Raw genomic sequence first — 27,601 nt, forward strand, 5'->3', positions numbered from 1 at the left:
CAGGATACCCCTCCCCTTGTTCCTATGGCTTCCAATCAGAACATACCAGGAAGCTATCCTTCTTCCACCCCACCCCGACCCCTGCCTTTGTGCCTGCTGGAACCCAAATGACACAGCCAATACTCTTAAACCACCTTTGCCTTTATTTCCACAAAAGCCCAACAGTGTGCTGAAAAAGCCTATGCCTCCTTGTTGAGATTTAATGAAATCTCTAAGTTGTGGGGTTCCATGAGCCAAGAGAACCTCTGCCTATTTTTCCTGTGTGGTCCCAAAGGGAGGCATATATCTGTCTTGAAGGAAAGAGATCATCAGTCACAAGCACTACTGGGCACTTTTCTTCTCACAGTCCAACACACACACACACACACTCACCAGAATTGCCTATCTGCAGATTACTTTCCTCCCCCATCCCTGACGATGTTGATCTACTGGTCCTCCATCTTGCTCTACTTTGGCTGGCCCCTCCTTGCATAAGCCCTGTGAATCTCTTTCCACCCCAGGATGGACCACACCTCTCCTACCTCCATTCCTTGGAGTTTGTATAAATGCTCTTGATAGAGGGCCTTGAGGATTTCCTTCATACTGGCATAGATGCATCTTGTTTGATTTTATGTCATTGTCCTAACAGTCCTGCAATGTGGGTGCTATTAGTATTCTCATGTTGCAAAGGGGGAGGAATTTCAGCATGAAATGCAGAGCATTTTCAAGGCATGCATGTATGCAAACTAGCATGTTGAGTGTGTAACTATAACATGAGGCTTCTTAACCTCATCATTGCTGAGATTATAGGTGTAGGATTTTTTGTTGGGTGAAAGGGAGCCAAGAACTACAAAGGAAAAGAACTCTTTTCATATCCTTTTAAATTTTAATTTGGTTCTTAAAAAAAAAAAGAAGAAGAAGCAGCAGCTTTGGTTCTGTGGTTTGAAAAACATCAAGCAAGAAAAATTTCAAGAGAAAAGAAAGATTAACTTTGTGTTCTCGGCAGCCACATCACAACGTCAAACCACTGGTTTATACTGAGCTCCTGATTAATTAAGCTTTACAAGACTTCTTTTACATAAATCATTGTTTCCTCCGACCAGTATTCATAAAATAGATTTTTTTCAGACAGAATCCAGAGCCTTATACTTCAACTGGAATAAACTTCACATTCTTTGCATTTTCTTTTTCATATGAAGTGGCAGCTACTTTCTCTAATTTTAACTCTTTCATCCAACATGCTGTCTTTTACTGTTATTTATCATCTCTAATTAGGCTCATTGTATTTCAGGGCCAATACAGTATTGTAGGGGAGAGAAATAACTGACCTGCACATTACTTTAATAGCAGGCTACAACTCAGAAATGGTAGCATGCTCTAAATTGATCTAAGTTATTCTGCCAGATAGCTATTCTTACACCTAATGATCTGCAAGGACCTGGTCCCTCTGGATTAGCACCCCCAGGAGTAGGTCTCACTTTGCATGGCTTCCGGTAGTACCCTTAATCACCCTGCTCAAAATCCTCCAAGTTGGAATTAATATGCTCTAGGAGAAAATGTAACAGTGGATAAAAATAACTCACAGTCTAAAGATACTGTAGGTAGAGTCTCATGTGTGGGGGGGGCAGGGGGCACAGAGGGAAGATCCATTCCTTCTTCATTGACAGCATGCACATGTTAGATCTCTCGTCTATTTTGTAAGTGTCCAGTATGATGGGCATTAAACCAAAATCCTATATATAATGGAAACAGTTAAAATTGGGGGAAATACATCAGTTCTGCCTGACCCATTTTAAGAAATCCAGTTTCTATGGGTTGGAAAGATGGCTCAGTTGTTAGAAGCTTTTATTGTTGCTGCAGAAGGCTGGAGTTCAGTTCCCAGAATCTAGTCCCATCAGCTCATAGCTTCCTGTAACTACAGCTCCAGAGGATTTAAAGCCCTCTTCTGGCCTCCTCACGTACCTGCACACATACACACACACACACACACACACACACACACACACACACACAAGTAAATAAGTAATAAATCTTCCTTTTGAAGGAAATGAAATGTCTGATCCCCTGGAATCTCACATATGGACCTCGGGTTTTTAGAAGTGGCTCATAACGTCTGTGGTCATAGGCAGACCCACCCCATGACCGATCAGCAAGTTTTCACCTTTGGGCAGCATCTCTCTACTTCTACCCTTTACTTCCCATCCTGGTGACTCCTACTCATTAACCAAATTCAGACAATCTATGACCTTAGCTATTCCTTTCTTTATAACAGGTTAGCTCACCATTTGCTCCTACATGTAAACTATACTATAAATGGAAATTTAGGCATCCCAGCATTTCAGGTACCGCTTCTCTACTAGAAGAACCCAGGAACTGTGTGCTTTGCTCATAGATGGCATGTTATAGACATTAAGCTAATACTGGAATAAATGAAGAAGTCATCAAATATATTGTGACTTCTTGAATTTTCTTGAGGTTTTTTAAATTTGCTCTAATATTTCTTTCCCATAAATAAAATTTTCCTTGATTAAGTTGGCTTAGCAGAATTTAAGCCCAATATCTATGCTCTCCCTGTCATCTCCCAGCTGGATGGCATCCACCCCAACAAGGACTCTGTTTCTTTGTTCCAATACAACATTAAAAGATCTTTTTGTTGTCATTTTTCACAAATTGCTAATCTCTTTTTCTTTGATTATTATTGTTTTTACACAATTATACAACTATAACCTGCTAAGTCCATTTTTGTTATTGTCTGTATATGCTTTCAGGGATGGTCACTTTCTATTGCTTAGGCAATTATGGGGCTCATCCCTGGAAAATGCTAATTCTTCATCTCTTAGCAGTCACTAGTTTCTTGTAGTTCTTTGTCTAAAATCACACCTGGTATTAGAAACCATTGAACTACCTGGGACTAGTGAGATCATGAATCTTAGAATAGAAGTTACTACTGCCAATTTTTCTAGACCAGCATAATTCCCAAGTTCATTCTAAAACTCACTCTTTACCTACCGGAAAGACTAGGTCTCAATCCTCCTCACTGGCATCTTTTGCCAGTAAGTTCAGCTTACTCCAAGCACCACCCTCCAGACATCACTTTACAAGTTTTCCTATCCATCAGTACCTATGTCTTACACATGTCCTTTTCCAGTAAAAGCAAGTTAGGTAGTCACTTAGCAATCACAAAGTCACAGGAGACTTTTCAGAAAATCAGCAAACATTCATTTTTAATCAGGCTCCTTTGGAATCATATTATTGAAAATTATAGGAAACCAATGTCTTATTTTCTTTTAAGTGACCTTCATCTATAAAATAATATCACAATATTTGAATAAATAATCAAAACTACTTTCCTAAAAGCGGTGACCATTGTTCTTCTTTCTGACCAATAACAATTTTCCTCAAAGCTTATGACATGTCTAGATAACTTATCCTCTTTTCCCATTGGTCCAATATAAGAATAACCTACCAAACTGAGAAGATGGCAGCCACGATTCTATTTCAGATGCTTACTGTGAGTTTTACCTAAATAATTATCACTCTCATGCAGCTGTCAATTCTGAGGACTGAAACATCCCTTCTTAGAGAGAGAAAAGAAATCCATATGGCTCTCAACACCCAGAGGAAACTTCCCAGGACCTAGGAACCCTGATTAATGAAGCCCCTGCCTGCCCAGTGTTACACAAGCAGTAAACAATGGCAGAGGGAGGAGGAACTCTTCTGTGGAGAACTTGGCATGCAGTAAACTCTAGTGGGAGTTGCTTTTGTGACCCATCTCATGTCTTCAGCCATACTTTTTGCTGACGAAGCTTCCTGAGTCACCCATGCTTCTGAAGTTTCCCAGCAGTCATGCTCTCACAAGTAATTCCAATAAGCACATTGGTAAGCCAGACTTGGAAGGAATTGTTTCCATGGTCTGTCATCAGTGCCCTACCTGGGTCCGCAGACATTGCTCCTGTCTATCCAGGAAACGCCACACCAATCCCCCTATGAGCCTCCTGTATCTGGAAAGCAGAGATAAACCAGTACGGTTGTACTGATTCAAATGTTTCCTCTTTGTGTGTGTGTGTGTGTATGTGTGTGTGAAACATAGGAGTTATCACACATGGTCTCCACCAGGGCTATTTTGTTTCCAAAGGAACATTTGGCAATGTCTGGAGACATTTCAATTTTCACAACTAGAGAGAGTTGCTAATGATATGTAGTCGGTAGATCCTGTGTTGCTGTTAAATATCCCACAACAGAGAATTAGCCAGACCCACAAAGAGCCAAGGTTGAGGACCCCTGGCAGCAAAACCCCACGAAGACAAAAGCACAGAAGTCATGTTGACTATAATTGCTCCTGTATCCCTGGCATCTGGCCTGGCTCCTGGCACACCATGTCTGTGTAGTAATTCACAGGAAGATTTCTTGAGTGAACAAATATTAGTGCTAAGTAGAGGTTTGTGTGGACAAAACAAATAAGTGACCCAAAGAGCAAACATGGTTCATGAAAATCTCCGCTCAGTTCCTTGGGTGTGATTTTAGAGAGAAAAGTGAACTAATTTTGCCTTTCATGAAAATGTAGAGGAGATGAAGTGTCTAAGTCCCAGCTGATTATATAGAGAAGTAGCTGTTCTTCGCTACTTTGTGGGTTCTTTTCCCCATCCTTTATGCCCCCGGTTTCACCCCCTATCGCTAGAGAAGAGAGAAAAAAGAACAGAGGAGAGAGAAAGGGAGAGAGAGAAAGAAAGAGTCTTGAATCTAATTTCTTTCTTCTTGTTTCTTCATTGAGCACAACTACTCACAAACTTCAACCAGCCCCCTGAATGACCACCAGTCCTACCTATGGGGCTCTAGCATTTAAATACCTTTTGAAAGGTTCCCAGAATTTCAAAGGTCACACAATTGCAGAAACTATCTGCAACTGGCAAAACCATGTCTCTGCTAGAGCACGAGGCTAATCACAGTCAGCTGCTGCGAATCAGCCCCTTATCCCCATACCTGAGATTAAAGCAGAAACATATTCCTTTTAAAAATTAATTGATTTTTTTATTAATTACAAGTTATTCATTTTGTATCCCAGCTATAGCCCCCCTTCCCCTCCCAAGCCTACTCTTTCTCCCTTTTTTCCTCCCATGCCCCTCTCCCAGTCCACTGATAGGGGAGGTCCTCCTCCCATTCCATCTGACCCTAGCCTATCAGATCAGGACTGGCTGCACTGTCTTCCTCTGTGGCTGGTAAGGCTACTCTCCCCTCAGAAGGAGGTGATCAAAGAGCCAGCCACTAAGTTCATGTCAGAGACAGTCCCTGTTTCCCTTACTAGGGAACCCACTTGGACACTATGCGGCCATGGGCTACATGGGTGCAGAGGTTCTAGGTTATCTCCATGCATGGTCCTTGGTTGGAGTATCAGACTCAGAAAAGACCCCTGGGTCCAGATTTTTTGGTTCTGTTGCTCTCCTTGTGGAGCTCCTGTCCCCTCCTGATAAACATATTCTTATAATATTTTCGTGTTTTTTGAAGAAGAAAAAAATTCCAGAATTCTCATTAAATAGAGACCTGCCTGTCTTCTGCATAGAGCATATCCTTATCAAATCAAGTCATGGTTATCTAATGCCAAAGGAAGTGCTTATGCCCCCTAACTTCCTTTTGGTGATGCTCAATGTAATATAGCCCCTAAAATCTTTTGAAAAGCCTACTTTATCTTCTGAAGTGCAGAAATGTAGCAGACCCTTTTTTGTTGGTTGGTTGGTTGGTTGGTTGGTTGGTTGGTTGGTTGGTTGGTTGGTTGGTTTTGTGGGATGTGTCTCACTGGCTTGTTCAGATTGACCTTGATTCCCCCACTCAACTTCCCAAGTAGCTGAGATGTACATGACTGTGCACGATCTAATTTCCTTCCCCTCGGTCCCACCTCTCAAACTGTCTACCACCTTTCAAAAGTGTTGTGCTAGGAATTACGCCATTAGCACACAGGTCTCTGAAGGACTCGTGTCCAGATAATCTCAAATGGGACTGAGATCAAGAACAAGGAGAACACGGCTACCCTACTCATACACCTATCCTTTGTAACCTTCCTGGTTCCCCTGTTCCTCTACAAGACAAAGTTCTCAATGGCCTGGGTTGCCAGATGTTAGCTTTGCACTCATAGTCATTCTCCTGCCTCAGCCTACCAAGTACTATGATTACCAGCAGAAGCCACTGCACCTGGCTGGTTTCCGTCTGGGGGCAAGATGGCAGATGAGGAAGCCAGCATCTGATGACTAATGATTTTGAAAATATGAACAGGACAGAGCATCCAGGTAAGTAGCACAGATTTTTCTGCCTTGGAAGCCACTTACACTATGACCCAAATGAGACAAACATTAGATTCAGTATCAACTATACATGAAATATTGGTGCCATCCCTCAATAAGTCACCATGAACCCCAAATTATTGTCATGTTAGTAGATGGGAATAGGATTTTTTTTCCTGTTAGAGTCAATTATGACACCCAGATTGAAAGGCAGAAATCTGTAAGCAAGGACTGGGGAGGTGGCTATGAGGTTAGACCTCTTGCTGCCCAAGCCTGACAAGAAGAGTTTGGGAGCCAGGCACCCACATAAAAGCTGGGTAGACAGGACATCCCACCTGCAATTTCAGCACTCAGGGGTAAGAAACAGGAGCACCAAGAGCAAACTGACTGGCTAAGTTTAGCTGAATCAGTGACCTCCTAAGCCAGCCAGAGATTCCTCAATAAATAAAAGCAGAGTCCTGGTGGCATTCTCTGCCCCTAACAAATACACATATACACGTGAGCATGTGGGGGTGGAGATAGACAGACAGACAGACACAGAGAGATGGAGAGGCAGAAAGACACACACAGAAAGAAACAGAGACAGACAGACAGACAGAGAAAGAAGACAGAGAGGGGGTCCAGAGAGAAAAACAGAGAAATTAGTAAGCAAAAGCTGCTAATGGGGTTATTTATTATCTTTTAAGAGTGATGTTGGGCTCTGTCTCCTAAGGGAGATATTCTACCATTCTGTAAGTAAACTGCCTTGTGTATGAATAATTTAACAGGAAAGCTCAGAATAGATATATTTGCATCATTGGAGGACCATATGCCACACTAGTCACCTGTGGAAACAGGAGTAAGTAAACAGGTTAAAATTAATGGCCAAGTCATCCCCATGTACTCAGACTACATAGACCAGTCTTTGCTTTGGGATAACTAAAACTGTTGTTTTACACTCTCTTGGTTTATTTTTTAAATTTATTTATTTTTATTGTATGTGTATGAGTGTTTTGCTTGCATGTATATCTGTGCACCACTTAGGTACCCGGTGCCCATGAAGGTTAGGAGAGGGTGTCAGACCCCCTAGAACTGGAGTTTTAGACAGTTGTAAGACACCTCGTGGATGCTGGGAACGAGACCCAGATTCTCTGAAAAAGTAACCCCAGTGTGCTTACCCACTGAGTCATTCCTCCAGCCCCTTAGGTTCTTTTTTAACAGTGGCTGTTCCCTGCCTCTCACCCATGAAACACAATGATACTTTCTAACTGCACTAATAGGAATATATAAATGTTATAATGAGCTTGGCTTTAAGTACATCACTGGGAATCATTTGAATGTGGTAAAAGGTAGTTTGTATAATAGGAGGAATTCAGCTTTGTTGTACTAGAGTGTATCATATTAGGAATATTCAGAGGGTTCACTGTTTTGCAAAAAAAAAAAAAAAAAAGACACAGTTTTAATTCAATGGTCCATTATACTTATGCACATAAAAGAATCTTCTTAATTTAGCAGAGAGATTCATTTTACAAAACAAAGAAGAGAGCCTTCAATATATCTGGAACCCACTGAATATAGAATTATTTGGGGGATGCTCCTTGTAATTGCTCCAGTTTTAATGTATAGTACCCATTTATTATTTACATTGTTTTGCTTCCTGCTGGAGGTTTCATGCTCTGCAGATATTCAGGGCAATGAGGCAAGTCTAGAATTATTTTTTGTTGTGCTGTGTTATTATACAATCTTTTTATTTATGCTAAGCTATTGTTTTAGATGATTCTCAAATTTTTTCAATACCAAGGCTCATTCTTGCAGAAATGAATGCAATTTTTGTATGAGAGAGAGAAAAAAATAGTAAGTAAAAATCATGTATTATATTATTCTTACAAAAAAATATCATTAGCTTTTGCCTGCCAGAAGCAAAACAGTTGATCTCTTGCCATGCAATTGTGTGGTTACTAATTTCCCATCAAGCCTGTTCTATGATAAATAGAATGGCTCTAAGGTGCATGACTCTAGGATAACTTAGCAGGTTGACCTCTAACAACTGCTTAAAGGGATCTTCTCAAGGAAACCACACCTATAAGCTGACTTCAGGCAGATTTAATTGTGACTTTAATTAGATGATCTTCTTATTCACTAATTAATTATTGAGTAATACAATGAAGTGCTGAAAGAGACCTTGAGACATCAACAGTCATGCCCCCTACCAGACTACAGAGAAACTGATCTAGACCCACAGGAAATACTTTTCAACTCTTAGCAAGAAAAATGTATCTATCACCTTCTCTCATGTGCTGACCCAGGAAGGAAAAGCACTTACCATGGGAAAATTCTCCTAGCACATCCCTAAGATGTCATTTTCAGAGCAGCCTCAGAGCTGAACTTCCATCTATCTTCTTGGGCAGCTGCTATCATTGTATTTCTGTTAAGAGTCATTTCCTGTCCAAGGTCAACATTACTAGTGCTTATAATATAGCAGCAACAGTCTTTCTTTTTATTTACTTCTTAGTTGGAATTTGTTGTTCTACATTTTATTAAAAGGTCCGATTTCCCTCTATCTTTGGAACGCATTCTTGGAAAATGTCAAAAATTATTTAAAAGAGACTGAAGAAACAACCTCTAATGAAGCTGCCTTCCCCATGCTCAATGAGACAGAAGCTCACTCCTGCTAAATCATGTGGAAGAAATTGGCTTTAGTGATCTATTATGGCTACTATCAATAGTGGGGGCAGCTCAGCAAAAGGGGTATCTCTACCTAGCAATATTTCTAATTTTCACAATTGTGTGTTCAATCAGCTATATGTTTTATAAGGCTAATATCAACTACTTACAGAACTCTGGTAGACTGACTAGTCAAGACATAAACAAATAAAATATTTCTAATATTTGTTATTTTAGCTGTAAGAACTTGGCTCACAATTTAACATTGATAGTGATGATAATGACCATAGTAATAAAGTATATAATTTGTACACCCTTGCATTTGTGTCAGTAATTATATCAGTCTCATGAAAATTAAAGTATTGCATTACATGGCAACTATCCCATCGAATCTTTCTATCATGCCCAAAAACCATCAAGCTATAGTTTATCTGGTAAGTCTGAGGAGGAGCAGCACGCACAGTGTGGCTAGAGGGAAAGAGCAGAGAAGGCAGGCCAATGGGAGAGCGCCTGCCTGGGAGAGTAGCAACCAAACAGCATAGGTGACTACACACAACAAGGTAAGAGGGGGTGGTAAACACTGGATGGATCTGGGCATAAGAATACCATGATTTGACTTAAAGATTTAAATTTAACATTCATTTTAGCTCATTTCAGAATATAATATAAGTGCTCAAAAGTAGATCAAGGAGATTGGTGAGGGGAAGCCTGAGTCCATCCAAGTAACAGCAAGTGATGGCCCAGGCCACGCTACAGTTGAGGCAAAGTCAGAAATTTTGGTGTATTGCAAGGCAAGGCAAATAGGATTTTCATATATAAGGTGTAGAGAAATAAAAATCAAGGAGATATTTGAACCTGAAGTTATACTAGCATTAGAAGAATTAAATTATCATCTTTAAGACAGGAAACAACTTAACAGTAAAAGGAACTTATCTTTTGTCATGTTTGATTTGAGATGACACTCAGGAAGTCATCTCAGTAGCCCACAGAATGTTTGCTTCTGAAACTATGAGAGGACAATTCAGGACTTGGTATTTGATGCCAGAAGATTTGATGAGAGCTTCAAACAAGTGTGTGTATTTAGAGATAGAGTACAGAAAGAACAACCCTCAGAAGTTAGGGAGGCGAAAAGGGAAGTCTGAGAAATAAATACTGAAGTAGGAGACGAAAGCAAAGAGGGCCCAGGTCAGAAGCAAATGGGAGCAGCTTTCCAAAGAACAGTGACTCGAGACCCTCTGGCAGATCTTAGTGGGTTGGGTAAAATGATTGCTGAAAAACAACCATTAGAATTACTGGCCTAGGGGTCAGCAATAAGCAGGACAAAAGCAAGTTTTAGTTTTTGTGTGGAGCTGAGCACCACTAGAGAAGGCTAGAGAGAGAATAAAACAAGAGTTGAAATGCCAAGTGTGTGACTCTTTGAATTTGGGGAATGGTGATCAGTGATACAAGATGATAATTAGGTGTCACCAGAGGAGGATAGGGAGTCATCAAGGATGTAGGATTTTTAATTAATTAAAACGAATTATAATGCAGGAATGAAGTTAATCCAGAAGAGAAGAAAAGGGAGAGAGGAGGAGGAAGACAAGACAAGGAATTGATAATGCTATGAATGTATATAAGTAATGTAATATAATGTAACTGCATAATAAATGTTAATGTATAAATGTTATGAAGTAAGCATGTATGGTTTGAGCCAAGCCTAGAAAAGACACGGCAGCTGGATAGAGATGATATCATTATGGAACTCTATTCAAAATTAATAAACCATGTTCAGAATCATGCAAAAGAAATATACAGAGAGTGTATGGTTCAACTGAGATTAAATCATAAGAATGGAAACTCAAAGGTACATCTGAGATATGGAAGGCTACAAATTTTTTTTTTTTTTTTTTTTTTGGGAAGGCTACAAATTTACAAAAGTTTTTCAGAAAGAAAAGTCCAAAGCTGGAATGAGCTGGTTTGGAAGCTGTGAGTCTATAGGGGTGTTGACAATCTATAATGAGAGTTTGAAACCAATGAACAAATTTTTTTCATGCCCAGGCTTTGGTTCTAGCCTCAAACCTTGTGAACATGATAGCGATGGGATCAGTAACTTATGAATTAAAGCCTCGATGACTTACAAAGATCCTCCCACTTACCCACTGTCACAGAGTCCTGAGTATGGGAATCTGTATCTCAATTCAGAATTCAGTTCTCAAAATTTGTTGTCAGAACCAAAAGTTTGCTTTAAGAAATCGCTTTGTGGTGGCTATTCTTGTCAACTTGACGGTATCTGGAATTAACTAAAACTCAATTGGCTGGGTACACAGGTGAGGGAGGTTTTCTTTAGCAAATCATTTGAAATAGGAAGACCCACCTTTAATCTGGGCCACATCATCTAGTGGCAGCCTACATAAAGGACATGGAAGAGAGAAGCTCTTGCTCTTTGCCTGCTTGCCCTCACTCTCACTGGCAAATTTATTCTTTCACTGGCATTAGAGCCTACTTCCTTGGTATTCCAGTGTATACTGAAGACTAGCTGAGACATCCAGCCTCATGGACTAAACAACTACTGGATTCTTGGGCCTTCCTGCAGAAAGAATACCATGTGTATTGTATGGATGTATCATCTGTCAATTAAAAAAACAACTGTGGCCTATAGGAAAGGGTATACTAGAAGGTGGGACATCTGTTAGAAGAAAAAATCTAGGTGCATGGAATTTGCCTGGGAAGCCATAAAAGAGGAGAGATGAATAGTACCTGAGCAGAGGTAATCAGCAACATGGCAGAACTTAGATTAGAATAAATGGGTTATTAAGTTATGAGGTAATCAGGGAACAAACCTAGCTGTATGGCCTAGGTATTGGTAAATATATTTTCAGTCTGAGTTGTTATTCTGGGAGCTCAGGGCTGGGAGGAAAAACCATACAACATCTTCTACTGGTAGACAGCCATTGTTGCAATAGCTGGACCACACCCTTAAGCTGTTTTGGTAAATTCTGTGTGTGTGTGTGGTTTTTTTTTTATGTGTGTGTGTGTGTGTGTGTGTCTGTGTATATGAAATATACATATAACATTATATAGAATGTTATATTATGTAAATATTTGCATATAATATAAATAATGTTCATTCTATAAGTTCTGCTGCTCTAAAGAATGCTGACTAATACATCCTTCAACTGAAAACACACCCTCTAGTCTGCTCAAATAATCTCTGTATAAGCCAGTATTTCTAGCTGAAAACCTCCACACATTCTGGACAAAGTACACTGGAAATAGAGGGGAGTCAAAACTTGATGTCATGGACACAAGAGATCCCTTTTTCCTTTTTATTTAATTTATTTTTCATGGTACACTAAAGTTAGATAATAAAGCAGTAAGGTGCATGGGGCTAAAACTCTAGTAAGACTCTGGATAAATAGATCACAGAAAGGATCCAAGGCAATTAATGGAAAATCAGTGGCCCAAGGGTATAGACTTCCATATTGTGAATGTTAACCCACAAAAGACTGATCGTCCTTCAACCTCACATCTGTGCAACAGGCTCAAAGTCATGCTGTAAAACATTTGAAAACTGATATACGACTTCAACAGTCACCCAAGAAAGGAAAGTAGTTGTTGAGTCTCTTTGGATGGGTGACCCAATGAAACAAAGCATGGACTTGTTGCATAACAGAATTCAGAATCCATAGAACACAACATTTACTGCCTGCAGCACACAGTGCAAGATAAACATCAAAGAAATTGGAAAATATAGCCTACTCTCAAGAAAAAGACAATAAACAGATACCAACCCACAGCTTATCAAATGCTGGAATCATCCCATGACCTGATTTAGCAATTGTTTTAACTTTGTCCCATAAGGTTAAAAGCGTGTTCTCAAAATGAATGAGAAGACATGAGATCTCGGCAGAGAAACAGAAACCTTTGGCAGCAAGCTCATAACTGTTCCAAGTACTGACAACAGGAAACTGGTGAGTGCTCATGTTGAACTGCGCATCCATGTCATACCTCACAGGGCCCAGAGAACATCAGAAGAAGAGGTAGAGCAGTACAAGAGTCAGAGCATGCTGAGGAGTGCTACTGAACGCTATCTTTCTGATAGGGTCATTGCAATAATGAACACACAGCAGCTGGGATTAGCAACACATGACTTGCATAGGTCTGGGCCTTCATCATCCCCTCATGCATAGAACAGAGGTTCCTGAGACGCCACCCATGTCTGAGGCACTATAAGAAGTTCGTTGTTTCCAGGTGAGGAGTTGTCATTTTCTTCACTGGTGTAGCTCCGGCTAAGTGGCTCATGTTCCAGGACATAACCTCCTGTCTATGCTCATACAAAGAACCATTGTTAAACTCAGTGGGTCATAAGAGTAGGAGGGAGACTAGTTTGGAGGAAGGGTTGGGAAGGTAGTAAGAGAGGGTGATGGAGGCAAATATGATCACATTACATTGTTTACAAGCCTGAAAAGAAAACATCTTTCAAGAGCTGAACATTAGAGGAAAGTGGAGTGATGAAATCCTCTATGTATTTTAGGAGAAATTATCTAATATGATTAAAAGATTAAAAAAAGAATAGAGCCTGAAGGAGTAATGTGAAGTATCGGAAAATCTAGTAAGTATATCATCAGAATCTCAGAAGGAGAAAAGAGAAAGGAAGATGAAGGAGTGAAAATAGGTTTAAATTTAGAATGGCCAAAAGCGTCCCAGGATAAAATGTAAAGGCTGAAGATGTCCATGACCCCCACACAACACCCCAATAAAAGACACATTCAAAGACAATTCTCTGTAAACATATCACAGCCCAAACTGCAACCCTGAAAGGTATGAAGGAAAACTTGAAATATGTCAGAAAAAAAAAAAAGGAAAAAGCACCCCAGTACAGAAACTGCACAGCACAGATAAAAACAAATTTCTCATTAGAAACCATGAAGGCCACAGACATCTATCTCTGTCCTTAAGACACTGGAATTAAATTAGATGCAGATTCTACATCAAGTGAGACATATCTTTGGAAATCAAACTAAAATAACATTCTTTGAGACATAAAACCAGCAAAATATGTCACTCTAAGAAATTCTCAATACATTTCTCCAGGCTGAACAGAAATATATTCACAGAAAAAAAAAAAAAAAATATATATATATATATATATTGAATCAGACGAAAAGCATTGAAACTGCTCAGTGTCTGGAAAGATGCTTTTCTGAACTTTTATAAAATACGATGCATTGCTTAGAGTGAAATTCCCAGCATCTACTCGTGTAATTATCAAGGTAGACAGCTATGACCTTATACACTGACGATATACGTGAAATATCTATGATTATACGTGTAGTTGCATTATTAAAAAACTGTGTAATCATAATGTTTCTAATTTGACCCAAGATGGTACAATATTCCCTACAAGTAACTTGGTAGGCTTTGGGGTTTCTATCGCTGTCCCTGCAGGCATCCTATCTGGGGCTGATGGGACGGTGCAGCAGGCAAGTGTCCTTGGCAGCAAGCCTGGGTTTGGCCTTCAGACCCACTTAGTGGGAGGAGAGAACTACTGCAAACTGTCCTCACACCCACACACATGTGACACAGCACGTGTGAGCCCCCACATGCAAACATACATGCACGCATGTAAATAAATATATACATTTTAAAAAACAATAAAAATCATGTTTTAGTCATGTGATGGCATATAACCAGAATGCTAGTCAAGCTAAACAACACATAAATTAAAAAATGATGTAAAAACTATTCTAGTAACCCAAGAAGGCAGAAAGAAAAAGGGAGTATAAAAAGAAAATTAATTAACAAATATATGATGATAGCGTAAGCATATAGTTACATTAAATGTTACTGACACAAAAACCTAATTAAAAGTCAGAACTGAACAAAGTAAATAAGAAAAGTACTACTGCCATAAGAAACCATTTAGAAGACATGCGTTTAATGTGAAGACAGAGATTAGTCTAAAGAAAATAGATGGAGCATGATGCAAGAAGTCAGAAAATGAAGACTAGAGAGACAGTATTCACATGAGATGAAGAGACCTTATGACAGAGAGTATGCCCAGATAAAAACACACTGCCTAATGATAAATGAGAATAATTCATCAGGATGACATAGCAGCATGATTATGTATACACAAAACAAAAAGGAATCAATATTTAGGCACTAAAAAAAAACTTGCAAAAATAAAAAAAACCAAATAAGCCAAGCACTGCCATCATCAGACTAGAAGATATTAAAATTATCATTAACCAATAAGATTGAAGAAGAATCAGAATAAAACATAAAATATTTAAGCTATCCTGTTAGACACCTTGACTTAATTGATAAGTATAGAGCATTATACCCAATGGGAGCAGGGAGGATGCTCTTTCTACGTACACATGGCATATTTACCATGTGGTTGGCATTTAAAAAAAAAAATCTAAAAATGGTAAGAGACTGATACGTTACAGCAGGATTCTAGAGGATTATTTCAGAAAGTGTGGAATAAAATTATATATCACTAGCAACACGCTATCTTGAAAAACTTCAAATATTAGAAAACAAAATTCATACCCCTAAGTAGTTATGGATGGAATGCAGGATAAGCCATAACTGAAGTCTACGATGTGTGTGTCGGATAACAAATGCCATGTATTAAGTGTGAGACTCACAAAGCAAAACTCAGAGCTGAACTGTTTTAGACATTTATATGGGAAAAAGAAAAACATCTCAATTGATTATTTAAAGTTCTAATGAAAACTTTAGAACAGCAAGAATGAAAGCCAAAATAAGCAGAAAGAATGGAACACTGATTAGGAATCAATACAATAAAAAAGAGGACACAGAGAAAATGAACAAAGAAGAAAAATGATTTCCTGAAAAAACTGGTAAAATTCCTGAGCTCCTACACTGAGCAGGATACAGGAGCAAACAAGTGAAAGGAGCAAGAGTCTGTAAAAAGATAACTAACGTTCCGGAATTTAGGAGGATACTAGTGTTCCGGGGGTGGATGGGAATCAGTAAATCTGACAAAACTATGATTATCCTCACAGTGATTACAGAAAATGAAATTTTATTAAGAAAAAAATGTCAACAGCAATATAAGAATCAGTCACAGATGGTTTTGCCAGTCAATCCTATTAAAATTTCAGGGAGCGGGGGGGGGGGGGGAGTCACTCTTTCATTAACATTTTAGCAGTAAAGGGGTACGGTGCTGACGAGCCCACTGGCTGGTCAAGCTTGAAGTCCACAGACAGCATCCCTTATACAGACATGCGAGGAGCCCTTTCAAAACACCGGTGAACACAACCTGTACAGAGAGTGTGTGAGGAGCGCTTCTGCATCACGTGCCATCATTGCGATGCAAATTAAAACCCAGGAAAACAGAACAAAGCCCACCCTGGCGTCTTTCACCAGTGCACCGCTATCATTCCTGAGAGCCCTGTCACTTGGCATCGTCACCTCTCCTAGACCTCACTTCCGTGTACCATCGTTCGCTTTCAGCACAGGAGTGTGGTGAGGACATAAACGTTCAGTTTCTTGTAGGGAGGCCAGGCATATGCATGTACAGGAGATATGTGGGAAGCCTGTACCTTCTGCTCAACTTTTTGTGAGCCCAAAACTGTTCTAAAAATAGATTCTATTTAAAACCAAGGTTCTATAAAGGTACAGTCATCAAGACAGCTTGAGTTAGTGAACAGTTAAAGAGATAACAAAATTGGCGCGTAAATATGCCCAGAAATACACAGCTAATAAGACAACTGAACGAAAGAAGAAACTTTTATTAAATGTAACTAGAACAAATGGTTTTCCAGTTACCATAAAAATTAACATTAAACTTTATTGTTGCAAGGCTTAACGATCAAGACGGATCATGGACTGTGCAAGCTTTCCATCCCTGTAACACAATATCCAAGACAGTCAGCTTATAACCAAGCGTGGGCGGTTTTGTCTCAGTTTTAGAGTTCTCAGTCCAGACTGACTGGCTGCTTTACCTGGGCTTGTGATAAGGAAGGACAAAATCAAATTTTAAAAAGTCTAGAAGCACATAGAGATCACTCAAAGAAACATGGGAAATGATACACAAACCTGTTCGTCCCTGGCAGAGCTGAAAGCGAGCGACTGGCAGCGCACGGGGCAGTCCCGCAGAGAGATGAAGGCTGCAAACCCTGCAGGTGGGAAGACAAAGCACAACAGCCCATCACTCTCTTCAAAAGCTAAGCGTACTGACGCGCGGCCCAGCCACACCATCCCTGAAATCAGGAAATGAAAATATACGGCCGCACAAAAAGTCTTGCACAACAATACTTATTCAGCTTCATTCGTAATAATCCTAAACTAGAAAATCTGAATGTCGGGCCTGGAGAGATGGCTCAGAGGTTAAGAGTACCCGCTGCTCTTTCAGAGGTCCTGAGTTTCATTCCCAGCAACCACAGCCATCTATAACGAGATCTGGTGCCCTCTTCTGGCGTGCAGGTGTACATGCAGACACAACATTGTATACATAATAAATAAATAAACCTTTTACAAAAATAAAAGAAAACCTGAATGTCTACAGAAGTGTGGAGAAAGCATATGTGTGTGTACCATGTAATACTACTCGGATCTAAAAGGAATAAAATATTAACAAGTACAACAAATGATGACCCTCAAATCATTACACCGGGGAACTGAGAGACAGTAAGTAAAAAGGTACATTTACGATCCCACTTATAAACACGTGCATACGAGTCAGTTATTTCCCAGGAATGGGATTCCAGAAAGGATGGTAAGGAAGGCTTTGGGAAATGGGAATGATTTTATCCTATGACTGGGAATGGTAACCGATGGGTGGATGTATATGGCGATTTGGTCTAGAAAACTATCTTTCGATAAAGTTGTAAAAGGCCTGTAAATGTTCTAGCTCTGCCCAAAAAAATGTAATTTAGGCCAACCAAGAACAGAAAAATAAATTCATTGGGTCTGACAAAATAGCCAAAACAAATCCTGGGAGGTGGGAGACTTTCCGGCTTCTGCCAGCTAGGTAAACACAGTGAAGCCATATTGAGGAAACGGGCCAGGCCAGTCCTTTCCTCTGTGGCTCGGCTTTCCCTGAGAAGGGCCATTCGCTTTAGGTTTCCAACAGGAACACTCTGGTCATGACTGGCTCTCCAGTTAGAATCACTGGTGGAAATGTAGCTAAGCTGGAAGGCACGGCATCATTTCCCTGCAGCGGGGAAAAGTCACTGTCGAAACTCTCAGCTCATCTGCTGACTGTACAGATGTTAACTTTATTGAACTGAAAGGCCTCTCTTCCCTCTCCTCCCTCTTCACATTTTCTGGGCAATACTTCAGCTAATAAACGACCTATTTCATGTTTGCAATCAATCAAGTAAATGTATCAAAAATCTGCAACAAAACAAAAATAACAATGGCAGTGGTAATTCCTGCTGCCCTGTGAGGAGCTAGAACATGTTTTAGGGCTGTGAAGAAGGCTTAGTGGGTGAAGTGAAAGGAACAGAATTCAGTCCCCCAGCACCCATGGGTTGCTGCTGAGAGGGTGTGGCAGCCTGCCTGTAATCTCAGCCTCAAAAGGCAAAGCCAGAGGATTCCCAGGGCAAACTGCCTGGCTCGGCTGCTTGAACCAGAGATCATGGAGTTCAGAGGAGAGCCCCCGTCTCAAATATGTTATGTAAAACACTTGACATCCATCTCTTGCCTCCATAGACAAGTACACACTAGGACAGTGACACAGGAGAAAATGCGTATATGCATAGGAATGCCACAAAGATATACATAAAGTGTTTTAATTTTGTCACTGTTTTTCATTGACTTGTTAGAGTAAACAAAAGATATTTGCATACAATGCTAGCCTGTATGACTAAGACATTGAGACTCCCAAGAAAACAGTGGCCAGGAACCAAATAGCCTGAAATCATTTAAATTTGTATTTTTCTGAAAAAAGGCACAACAAAGATTTACATGAACTCTGTGTTAGAATTCAGCACACTGATGTGATAAACAAATGACTTTTATTGATATGCTAATTATGTCTTCAGTATATAGTACCCATCCCTGGCAGAACATGTCAATCCTGTTAAAGAAGAGGACAAAAATAGCTTAAAGACTAAACATGAAATAATTCATGGAAATAACTGTACCAGTGTTCATGACTAGTCCCTCCAGATGTGGAGCTGCTGGCTGCGTTCCTAAGATCACCTTACTACGCAATAATCAGCAACACACCTAGACCTCCCAGAGGTGGCTTATGGCCTATTGAATCCTTCTGGTTTGGTTCAATGCTGCATTGTAGGAATGGTGAGAATCCGTGCAAAGCTACGGTGTGCCGTGTTGTGAGAGTGGACTAGAAAATCCCAACCTTAAGTGGAGGCACAAATGTGAAGGAAAATTATGAGCGTGCCTGCACGTCTGAAACCTTTGCCCAGGCGGAAGGACATTCTCGGAAGACCACATGCAAGTGGCTAGGGCACACTTTCTAAAGTCTGCAACCTCATTAACCATCAGGAGAATCTAAGTTCAAGCTACTTTAAGCTTCTACCTCACTCTGGTCAGAATGGGCATCATCAGGGACACAAAAGTCAAATGTGCTTGTGTGGACCCAGTGAAGGGAGAACTCCAGTCGGTGAGAGTACAAGGTAGTGAACCTGCTCTGGAAATCAGTTCTGAGAGTTCTCAAAAGCTAGAAATAGAACTGCCACATAATCCAGGTTTACCACTCCCGGGAATACATCCAAAGAGCTCTACATTCTACACAAATGCCCGTCTATCCATGTTCATTGCTGGTCTATTCATAGCAGCCAGGAGATGGAATTGACCTAGATGTCCATCAACAAATGAATGGAGAATGAAGATGTAGTACATATACATAATAGAATATTACTCAACTGTCAATAAACAACAAAATTATGAAATTTGGGGGGAAAATGAATGGAACTGAAAAAAAATTATATGGAGTAACTCAGGGGCAGAAAGTCAAGCACCTTAGGTTTGTTCTCATATGCTGATCCTAGTTTCAAATATTTTGTTTTGTATCTTTAACCAGGATTACCGGTAAAGCTGGGAAAATAGAAACAAGTTTTAGGGGGAGTGCAAAGTATGGATGAAAGAAAAGTAGCAAGGTTAATGCCTGAGAGCAGAAGGGCCTAAGCAGAGAAAGGTACAGGAATATGGAAGAAATCAGCTTGAGAAGGGAAGGAATAACCCCCAAAAAATGAGATGGGAAAAGCCATATGTAAGCCTATTAGCTCTCAACTCAGCTGAAAACAATAACAACAAACAAACAAAAATGTGTCACAATAGCAGGAAGCACACAAGTGAAAGAAGAGGGGGATACAGAATGGGCGGAAATGGGGATGAGGAAATGTGGGGAAGGAGAGAGTAGTGGGTAGGTTAGGAAAAACCTTTAATCTCAGCACTCAGAAGACAGAGGCAAGTAGATCTCTGAGTTTGAGGCCAGCCTGGTCTACCAAGTGAGTTTCGGCACAGCCAGGGCTACACAGATAAAGCTTGTCTCAAAAAAAACAAAAGAAAACAACACACAAAAGAGCCAAAGATGTATGATAAAGCCTGATGGAGTAACTCAGTATGCTAATTTAAAAATGCAACCTTCAAAAAATGAATTTGAACAAAAATTATCCATGGGTTGTTAGATGAAAATCTGAGTTTGTATAACACTTATTTGAAACAGGATCTTGCTATATAAACATGGTTGGTTTGACCTGGGACTTGCTATGTATGCAGCTCATGCTAGCCTTGACCTTGCAGTGATCCTCCTGCCTATGCCTCCTGATTGCTAGGATTACAGACATGCACTACCATGCCTAGAGAGATAAGTTTCTAAAAAAAAGATTAGTTTATTATTTTATGTAATATTATATAAATAACATGTATCATTTATTATTTATGTAATATTATATAATATTAAAATAATAGCAAATGTGTACGGTCATGACAAAGACACTTTGTGTCAATATTAAGGAGAAAGTGTTTAAATGTATAAAATAAGACCAACATCATGGATCAGAATCAAAGAGACCACAGTGTCTAATGGTCTTGGATGGCCATGTGTCCCACTCAGTACACACTGGCTGGAGACAACAAAAGAATTTCTGGAGAGGAGGACTACATGTTTTTCAGTTGTTTCTCATTGCTCCCATCAGTAACTTTGGAGCAATTTTTCCTCTTCAATAATCTGGTCATATTGTAGGACAGTTCCTTGTTTAAATGTGCCTATCTGAACTATTAAATAATCTCTTGAAAGCCTCATTTTTACTTTTCCCTAATACAGAGTGAAAGCCTCCACAGCTCTGTGAGACTGCTTTACTCACCTGCAAAGTATAGAAGATTCATAAAAAAACAACTTTGGCCTGTAATTCAGTTTAGCGAGCGCCAGGCAAAGGAGATTCAAGCCTTGGGCAGGCTCTTGTGTGGATCCATCACATTTGAAGTCTAATAACTTTCCAGAAGCACTATAAAAGAATAGCAAACCATTTTTATTTGAATAAACTTCACTTCCATGAAACAGAGAATTACCAAACTACTTCAAAGGCCGTCCACTGAATCCCCCAAGGAAGAGTTTTGCTTTAAAATTTAGAAAAGGATTTGAACCAGTGGTTCAGAAAGAAAGACACAAAGGGTTTTATTTACAATAAGAAAAACACTGAAGTGAAATGGGGGAGGTGGATTCAACCTCCTGGTTGGTTGTAGAAGAGTTCAGGGGTCCCAGAGTACTCTATATGTTAGAATCGCTAGGAAATAAAGGCACAGAAGAGGGGAGCCTCATCTGCAGATTTCTTAGCATTAACTCTTCCTGTGCGAAGAGGGGAGCCTCATCTGCAGATTTCTTAACATTAACTCTTCCTGTGCTAAGGTAAGAAGAGCTGATGAGCATCTCTCTTGATCAGATATCTGGTTGCTAACCATGGACATCTCTTTAAATTGGGTGAAGAACGATGAGAGAGCAAGATGATACAGGAATGTCCCTGAGTAACAGCAAATGGGTGGATCATGTGGAATGAGAAGAATCAGAGAAAGAACTCTATTCAGGGCCTCCCTGTAGCATTTGCTACTTTGTGGGTTCCTTTTTTCTTCTACCCTTGTCTATCCCTCCTAAAACTAGAGAGGGGGGGGGGGAAGGATAGAAGGGAAAGAGGGTGATATTATCTTTATACTACTTCCTGCTTATTTGGGCACTTGAGTTCCTTGGAACAAGTTTGATCTTCACCATCAGGATATTTAATTTCTTCTTCTCCTTGTTTCTTCTTTGTGCATGACTACTTAACAAACTACAACCAAAAGCAACTAACTAACAACCAACCAACCATCAACCCACCTATCAGGGCTCTAGCATTTATATATCCTCAGAAAAGTCCCCAGAATTTTAAACATCACAGAATTGCAGAAACTATCTGCAGCTGGCAAAATCACGCCCCTGCTAGAGCATGAGGAAAACCAGAGTCATCTGCTGTGAAGCAGCCCCACATCCCCACGTTTGGGGTTAAAATGAAAACATAACCAAAATTACAAAAGTCTCACTACTCCTGCTCACAGTCAGTGGCTCAGCTCATTGCACCATACTTTCCACAGCATGTGTTCAGGTCCTAGAGTTTAAAGAATGAACTAGTTAGCCAATAAATAGAGGACACTTTCTAAATGTAGATTTAACTTGAAGCTAAAGAATGTTATAAATGAAATTATTTTAAGGTCATTAATTCCAGGGAAGGAAGAAAACATTTTACAAGCATAAACGATATAACTTGATTTGTTATGACTTAGGGAAGGGTTCATATGATTAGGAGGATAAAACAAAGACTGCAAACAGAAAAAGACTACCAGCATTATATAACTGCTTTTTATGAGAGCTATTTTTAGTGTCTCCATATTGTCTTCTGCTCTAGTTTGCTTTCTGTTGCTGTGATAAACAACATGTCCAAAAGCAACACAGAGGAGGAAAAAGTTTATCTGGATTATGTTCACAGGTCACAGTCCATCATTCAGAAAAGTCGGGTGGGAACTGAAGCAGGAACCAGAGGGGAGTACCTCTTTCCTTTTCTCCTATTCTTCCTCTCCCTCTTCTTCCTCTCTCTCCCTCTCTCCCTCTCTCAAGCTCTTCCTATCTCTGTATCTCTCTGTCTCTTCTCTCTCGTTATCTCTCTCCTTAGTTCTTTTTCAAGCTCTCTCTCTCACACACACACTCTCTCTCTAGCTCTCTGGCTCATGCTCAGCTAGCTTTCTTATGCATCCCAGGGTCATTGACTAACAGTGAGCTGGACCCAGGTATATTGACTGTCAATTAAAAAAATTTCTTATAGAAATACATAGGCCAATTTGACTGAGACAATTTTTAACCGAGGTTGCCTCTTCCCAGGTGACTCTATATTATGCTAGGCTGACAAGAATAAATCAGGATCTCATCTTTCTTTTCTTTTCTTTTTCTTTTTTTCTTTCTTTTTTTTTTTTGTCTACAGACATGCTCTTTTCTTTTTGTTTTAATTTCAAGTATATCTATTTAATTTCAAGTATATTTATTCAGGAACAATATAGTTTAGAATTGTAACATGGAGCAGAAAACAGGCAAATGTATCTGTGCTTTCAAATTCACGGCATGTTACTCTTTGATATTCATGGGCAATAAAATCAGTATTCCCAGAAATCCAAGATGGTGGCGCAGAGCGCACACTGTGTGTGATCAGAAGGGCAGCAGTAACTGCACAGCAACCAACAGGCCAAACCGTGGGCCCTGAAACACCAGCGATTGTGGTTCCCCGGGTGAGAGGAAACCCCTCGGTGAGGGAAGCAATCAGGTCTGACCTCAGGTCATTCAGGGAAGCCCCAGGAAAGTTCAGACGTTCCAGCAGGCGCTCGGTCAACAGTGCAGAGCCACAAGCCTGTGCACTGTCACCATCCCAGACCAAACTGTGGGCCCCAAAACACCACAGACTGGGTCTGCCAGTCGTGAGGAAGCCCCACAGTTGGGGAAACAGCATGTCTGACCTCAGGGCACCCAGCTAATCCCTGGAAATTTTCCTGGGTTTCCGCAGGCTGGGGATGCTAGCCTCTAGCCACACACCTGTGTGCTGTGCTCACTGGCCACTGATTACCTTCTGGGTACTGGGGCACAGAGCTCCAACCTCAGACCTATGGACACCTGGAGCCATGGGATCAGAACCAAAGGCTGCTCCAAAACTCGACCTGTCTCCCTAGTGAGACCAACCAAACCTCTGGACTCCCTGGTTCTTCAAGTGGCCTTCACCCAGCAAACACAGTGTCTGAGCAGTGGCAGCTCACTAAACTCAGGGCAAGAAAGCCAGTGGTAGGGCAGCTGCCTTCAGTACTGTATCCCAGATGTTTCTCTCTGTAACAGTGATTTTGGATGAAATGAGCTTGGCACACCAGATAAAACAAACAGACAGCCTTCCCTCACATGGTGTCTTCAATGAATGAGTTGAAGGTCCAAACAGAACAAAAAGGTGACGCCTTTCTCCAAGTTAAAAAAAAAGATTCCTCCTGTCTGCTGCCTTTGAAGCAGGACAATGACTTTTTACTACATTCAGGCTCAAAGTGAAATGTTGCCATTTTTTTCTCAAGACTGGTTGCCCTCAGCTTGGAGCAGACTATCAGCTCTCTTAGTCCTCAGAGCCCCCAAGACTCAAATGCAATTGCATATTAGCTTTCCTAGTTCTCTATTTTGCCAGCTCACACACCTTAGGGATTAATGGTGTCTGTGATCATGTGCGACAACCCCTTAGAATAAGTAATTCAAGGCTGTATGGCATGTGTGTGGTTTTGTGCATAGGGGTACATAGTGGTACATAGGGGTATAGGGATATAGGGATGTATGTGGTGCATAGGAGTGCTTAGGGATGGGTAGGGGTGCTGTGCTTGTGTTTGTGCTTGTGCCTGTGTGCCCTATTGGATTTGTTCCTCTGGAGAAGCTTGACAAATTCAGTTATCAGACCTTTAATGAAATTCTCTAGGGCAATTTCTCATATTGTTTTCATGTTAATTCACTACGTAAAGAATGAGAAAAGTGAATTGAGTACTAGTTTACTCTAAGTAGATTTGTAGGAAGGTTTTTTTTTTTTTAATTTGGGAGACTATCTAGAGACATTTATGAAGACAGATAAAAGAGAAATACACTGAGATCACAAATCATGACAGGTAAAGATTTTTAACTTGAAGCAAAGAGATTAGGAACTTTTGCCTTGGGGGTTACCATAGTAGGAGAGAGAAGAAAGGGTGGGGTAAGGAAGGAGAGGAAGGAGGATTTAATAATATCATGGAAAGGAAGATCGGCCCTGCAAGAAACATGGGAGAACCTTTGGTTCCGGACTTAGACAGCTGTGAAAATGCCAGTGTCAGAGGCTGATTGATAGGTATGTTTGTGAGTTCATAAGACTCCAACGTGTTCTCTCCTCCTCACACGAAAGGCACTTTATCGACACATAGGTGGCCTTCCCAGCCATGAATCCTTTCCAACACCAACGTAGGAACTATTGATTAATTTAATCTAATCATTGTAATTTTTTCCTGTTGTGTTTAAGCATCACTAGGTGCTAGAACCATGACTCTGAAGAGGGGGTCAAAGTCCTTGAAGGAGTATTTAACAGGTGGGCTGGGAGGTAGCTCAAATGGTAGAACGCTTGCTGTGTAGGTATGGAGACCCACATTTCCTCTTTAGAGCCCAAGTGAAGAGCTTGTGCCTGTCGCCTCACTGGGAAGGCAAGGACAGAGGGTCCGTGGGCTCACTCATCAGTCAACACAGCTTAGCCATCAAGAATCAAGTCCTAGAGAAAGACCTAGTCTCAGAAAATGACATAGACTGCTCCAGAGTAATGACACGTGAAAGCGTGCATACAAACTCCACATGTGAACATGCACATACATACAAATCCACACAAAAATACAAAAATAAAAAGAAGGGGAACTATATAAGGATGACTGCAAAATCATAAGTACATCCACATTCATAAAGGCATTAATAATCTACCCACACATTTGAATACACACACCCGCACCCATGCACACACACACACACATACACACACACACACACACACACACACACACTCCACAGAGAAATGTTTAACAGGCCAATCCTGGAATGTTGCCATAGTCGCTATTCATATGTGAGAAAATAATCTCTTTCTAATTATCTTTTTAAACATCCAGGTCTTCTGTTACTTACAGCCCAAGATAAGAGAACTAAAGCAGGGGTTACTTGCTAGCAGCCTGATAAAAGAAATGTATGAAAACTGATGGAAATAAACTGGTTTAATATATTCCTGACTGAAAATTTTATGATGCATAACATAATTTTTCAAGCAATCCTACCATGTTATCTCCCAGAACATAATTTGTTAATCTATTTAAATATCTATTAGCTAATAAAACTGCGAGATACTTATTATGTATGTTTTTAATGCCCCTGAAAAGTAAATAATGAATGACATTAAAAATCATTTTACATTGGCAACTTTTTAATGCTCTGTCCTTTGCTGGCTAATAAAAAGGAAAGCTGTATAGGGTGTGAAATTTGTCCTAACCCATTTTATTCCTAAAATTACACCACAATTCCCTAAGTATTTTGATTAAATTTTTCTATACCTCTAAGGACATCTTCCCATTTTCTTTAATAGGGGTAGAATGTTGTTCACATTCTATTAGCAACATATATTTCTAAACTAAATTAGTTCTTGTAAAATTCTAATAATTAGAGAAATAATAACATCACTGTTTTCTAAATATTGAACTAAACAACCTGCTTACAGCGTTCCAACCTCAGATTCCCCAGCATTTCGGATGAGAAGCCAAGACTGAGCTTGAGAGTAAGCCAGCTCTATGCATGTGCAAAGCCGTCTGATGGCAAAACTCTTCACAGCTTCATTTTAGAGCCCTGTAAGTCCAATGGATAACAAGTAAACCTAAAGCTTCAAAACTGTTTTATAAAGGGATCAACATTTTTTCATGGTTTATAAAAAAGCTATTTTAAACAAAATAACCTGGTTGTGTTTACAAACATCTAACACTCTCATTAGTTGAGTAAATACAGAGCAAATAAGATGAGGAAAAAAAGTCTATCCAAGGCCCCACACTCAAGACTGATTTGAGCAACACAAATTGAATTCAGTGTTGTTTGCTGTTGTGTTCTTGTTTAAGGAGAGAGAGAGAAAAAAATGAAGCTGTGTGAGTGGGGAAGTTGGGGAAAACCCAAGAGGAAGGTAGATATTATCAAAATACATTGTATGAAAATAACAATAAAATATTATTTAAAAAATACTTCTGAGCTTAGAGGTAAACTTTTATATTTGTGTTTATGAAATACTCCCTGGCCCTTTTAGACATCAAAAATTCTGATACAATTTGATGTTGATCTACCAAAGTCCATTTAGATAGTTGGTTCATAATTCATTTAGAATCATATTTTCAGAAGGTCCTTTATAAATCTCTTGCACTTTAAGCCTACTGAAGAAATTTAAAAAATAAAAAGAACTTCAGTCATTGTGTGAAATCTTTAGAAGACGTGTTAATGTGAACTGCTTTAATGAATGTCAAACCTATTGTATTCTGCGGAGATTTTCTCTAATTACCAATTGATTATAATAAACTAAGCCCCACAGTGACATATTTACTGTGAGAGCTGATAGCTTTTAAATATGTGGGTCCTGAACTATTTGTGTTAATGAAACATAAGGGTTCCACGTGCAAACACAGACCCTTCCTTGCTGCAAAGCAAAGATAAC

The 27,601-nt window shown here is 39.9% G+C and overlaps 1 long non-coding RNA gene across 1 annotated transcript in view; it reads right to left on the minus strand.

The window, feature by feature from the left end:
* The window catches only part of LOC132649476 (uncharacterized), a 111,902-nt gene that overhangs the window by 46,464 nt on the left and 37,837 nt on the right, over positions 1-27,601 (minus strand). The window contains exons 2-3 of the long non-coding RNA XR_009587923.1: positions 21,188-21,328; positions 16,950-17,029 (exon numbers count right to left, since the gene is read on the minus strand). This is a non-coding gene — a long non-coding RNA (uncharacterized LOC132649476). The remainder of the gene's footprint in view (positions 1-16,949; positions 17,030-21,187; positions 21,329-27,601) is intronic.

This window comes from Meriones unguiculatus, chromosome 20, assembly GCF_030254825.1.
Source record: "Meriones unguiculatus strain TT.TT164.6M chromosome 20, Bangor_MerUng_6.1, whole genome shotgun sequence".
Taxonomy (NCBI): domain Eukaryota; kingdom Metazoa; phylum Chordata; class Mammalia; order Rodentia; family Muridae; genus Meriones; species Meriones unguiculatus.